At 34.0% G+C, this 4,281-nt stretch overlaps 1 protein-coding gene across 2 annotated transcripts in view; it reads left to right on the top strand.

Moving 5' to 3' along the window:
* The window catches only part of LOC106877749 (beta-1,3-galactosyltransferase 1), an 84,749-nt gene that overhangs the window by 63,439 nt on the left and 17,029 nt on the right, over positions 1–4,281 (top strand). Inside the window, exon 1 of one of the 2 annotated variants that reach the window (XM_052978550.1) lies at positions 2,567–2,954. The exons of the other annotated variant lie outside the window; for it this stretch is intronic. The gene's annotated coding sequence lies outside the window, so the exon portion shown is untranslated. Of the gene's footprint in view, positions 1–2,566; positions 2,955–4,281 lie in introns of those variants that run through there. 2 annotated transcript variants of the gene reach the window in all.

Here is a 4,281-nt window from a genome sequence, read left to right as displayed (position 1 = left end):
ATATATATATATATATATGTCAGTATGTACGTACATGTATGTATGTATGTATGTATGTATGTATTATATGCATATATGGGTATAGAACGTCACAAAACGTAAACATGAAATACGAAGAAGACAAAGCTTTTTTGCGAACAACGAGACAAATAAATGTTATAAAAGACAAGTAACATAAAGAACGACCCTTCATCAGTTGTTGGTTGTTTATCTTCTCCACATTTAGAGCAATTCAGGACAACATGTGCCTGTGAGGAAACAGTTGCTCCCGCAAACCAAAATAAAATTTGGGATTTTGCGGAGGGTCAAAATTGGTAACAAAAACAGGACAGTGAAACAAATTATGAGGCCTGATCAGCCAGACGGGGCAAGGTGGCGAACGCTGAAGAACTTTATTTCACAGAAAAAAAGATAGGAGAGGATACGGACAAGAATAACAAAGATGAACACGTGTCGAAAAAAGATGGACGATGGTCACGTGTGAGCAACAAGAGAGTAAAGGAGGAAGAGAAAGAGGGAGAGAGAGGGCAATAGATAGAAAACGGTGAAGGGAGTAAAAAAGAATTAGAGAAAGGATGAGAGGGGAAACGAAAGGGAGAGAAAGGGAGAAAAAATATTAGAGAAAGGAAAGAGAAAAATGAAAGGGGAGAGAGAGAGAGAGCGAGAAAACAGTACAGAGAGTCGCATAAAAATTATTAAGATAAACTTACTTTGAAATGGATGCGTGGCGTTCAATCATATAATAATATAAATAAAATACATATATAGGCATATATATATACATATATTTACATACTGTGATAAATATGTTTATATATGCATATATGAGCACAGGACGATACAAAACGTAAACAAAATGAAATTCGATATATATGTATGTGTATATATATATATATATATATATATATATATATATATATATATATATATATATATATATACATATAGAAAATCCCCCCCCCACCAAAAAAACGAAGAACAAACACAAAAAACAACAACGCAAGGACGTGGTACATGTGAAGTATTAGGAGAGGCTCAAGGAAGGGAAGAATCATGGTTTAAAGTTTCTAGCAAAGCTCTTCTTCAGAAACGGAGGAAAGTACAACTGAAAAGGAAGGCAGAGGAAAAAAATCGCCAACGATTCACATGTGGTTTCATTTTGAAAGAAAATGAAAAAAATATGTGTGTGTTTCTCTCTATATATAATTACGCAATTGCCAATAATCCTGGTGTACAGCATCTGCAACACATTATGTAATAAAATTGATGAAAAGACTACTGTGTGCTTACCGTGAGCAGTAGAAGTTTCAACGTTTGGGACATAGTCCTCGTTCAGGAGGACAATTAAAAGGAGAGACGTTAATGATACACAGCATGTGGTATAGCCACTGATTAAAAAAAAAAAATGCAATTGGCAAGTATCGCAAGAATACGTCAGCTTCATAGATGAGAGGAACTTAACAGAATAATCAAACTAGGAACGAAGATGGGAATAGGATGGAATGAGGAATAACAGGAAAGGTCGAGAGCGAAATATGTCGTTGATATGATATCGCCTTCGAAAGTAAAACGTTGTTCCCTCCATTTCCTTGAGTGGTAAATGCGTGATACAATCACCTATAACGCTGAAGTGATTGGCGACAGGTTGGCCATAGAAGTATGCTTAGTATATGTTCCCGAAGGGAATCAGCAAGGCAGCAGCCTGTTTACCCTGTGTGAAGGAGGTCACGCAATTTGATTATGACGCAATATATAATGTCAGACGATGTGCAACATAAATTGTGAGTAATATGATATTATGTTTAGGCACATAGATGGTTATATTATTGTTAATTTGATAGTAGAATTCGCATCGCCAGCGAGCAGATTTAAATGTGTGTGGACATATGAGGCTTTGAGTCCTAAGATGAGGAATTAGACATACATATGTATGTATATATGTATATATGTATGTATGTATGTATGTATGTATGTATGTATGAATATATGTATGTATGTATGTATGTATGTCATTCTTCAGTTTTATTCTAAGACTTCTTGCCAATACAAAAAGTGTCGGTTATAAACATTGATCCAATGTTTATTCATAGGCAAAAATAGCATTTTTGCATGCATGTGTGTATATGTGAAGAGGTAGTGTATACGCCTATTTGTATGTTTTGTTTTATGTATGTATTCTGATGGATATAGATGCATATCAAACATGCACTTATATACGTAAATGATAAACTTCTGGAAAGTTTTACAGATTTTCTTCAGCTCCAGTGATGGCTTGGATTTGTAGTCTTCGAGTCAGTTTTTTCCTTTCTGCTTTTGAAAAGCTTCATCTCTGACGAATGGTAATTATGCCGTGAGTTATATATCCCAGTACCCCCAATAATTAGTATTTGATTTAAAATTGATTTAAACTTGTAAAATGAGCGCTTTTGTTTGAAATGTTATATCTCGGCTACGAATCAATATATTTCCAAGCAAACTTTGATAACATATTTCTTTTCCGGGACAACGTATTTAGATACGTGACACATGCTACAGAACATTATATTTGAAACTCATTTGAACAAAATGTAGGATGTAGATTTTATGTAAACAAATTACCTATATTTTGCATTGCGAGACAGCTGCTTATACTGATAACAAACAATCAGATATACCACGTCCTATCGCTAGTCTTATAAGAAAGAAACAATACAATTACATGTATATTGATGCGAGTGCATCTTGCAAAATTTACCTCACGTATATCTATCTCAGAATATCGTTCATCGTGTATCATTCTGATTACAATAACACTAACATATAAAGACTTTTTTTGATTTCCTTATTGGCGAATGTATTTCCTTCATCTCCAACCATGATTTAGTAATCAGCCTCACAAAATAAAATTCGACGGATCCTTAGCGGGACTTTTGAGATCCAGAAGTAGCGCCTGTGTTCGAGGTTGTTTTTCAAATGTAAGTAACAATTTATGTAATATTATTATATTTATTGCTAGTTTCTTTCTAAATAACGTGTTGCCAGTCTTACATTTTCTTTTTTTCAGAGGCAAGTAGGTCGTAGCTAGACTCTTACAATTCGATATCCCACATTACATTTGCGAATTTGTACTGCTACATATATTGATTTTTTTATTGATGCGAGAAGTTATTGATGTTAAATTTTGCATCAAATTTTGGCACGATGTTAGCAATTTTGAGGGTCGGTTTAAGTCAAATACACCGACCGCAATGCTCAGGTCGTATTTTTTTTAATTTTTGTTTTTTAATCGAAAACGTAATGATGAAATGCAAAGCTGACCTCGTCGGAATTTGATCTCAGAATTTGATGGATGATATACGGCTAAGCATGTTGCCTTGCGTGCTAACTATTCTGCCATTCCCCGTCACATACTGATGTTAATATTGATATGATGTATAGATGTCAGAGCCAGTTGCGTTATTTCATACCTGCATATGTTTATATGATCACTGAGTTATATATTGTTTTATTCCCGACTGTTAATATGCAATTTGACGAAATGCATAGTTCATAGATTAGACTTTCAGATGCCTCGATTAATTTACTCAAATAAACTGCCCGGTTAATACGGATCTCTGATCCTTATATCAAGTTAAGACATATAACACGTGTGTCTTATAAGAGTGGATCATTTTTTGCTTGTGTTTTGTTGTATGGAGTTTAAACTGTGTTAGTATTTTTTTCGTTTATCTTTTGATTGTCTTTTACTCTTTCTGGTGGTGTAACTCTGGAGGATTTGGTTCATCCAGGGGTCTATTTTAATTATGTTATGGAACATGATGTTATAGACCTCATTGTTTCTGACAATGTAAGTGGCGATGTAGGAAAGGAACATTGCTTTCGAGTTATTTCTTAGTATTGATTTTATAAGTTCCTCGATACTAAATTTCTGGGCTCGTTGAATTACATTATCGGTTAAGGTAAGCGAGTAATTCCTAATAAGAAGAATGTAGTTCAATGTTGGGTTCTTATGTCACGGATGTTTGTGTCACATTCTATTGTACAAAGCCTATTGGTTAGGTTGCAAGTGTCATTCTGATATGCCTCGGATGGCACGAATTGAATGGAAGATATTTTGTGGAGTCCGTAGGGTATAGTAAATGTACGTCTCTGGTTGTTGACTCTATGAATACCACCAGATTAGTTGAATTCAAATATTATGACTCAAATTCCTCTGTGTGTGTGTGTGTATATATAGAGTATATATGTATATTTGTATGTATGTATATATATATATATATATATATATATATATATATATAT

Source organism: Octopus bimaculoides, chromosome 1, assembly GCF_001194135.2.
Source record: "Octopus bimaculoides isolate UCB-OBI-ISO-001 chromosome 1, ASM119413v2, whole genome shotgun sequence".
Classification (NCBI taxonomy): Eukaryota; Metazoa; Mollusca; class Cephalopoda; order Octopoda; family Octopodidae; genus Octopus; species Octopus bimaculoides.
This window is presented reverse-complemented; position numbering and strand designations above follow the sequence as displayed.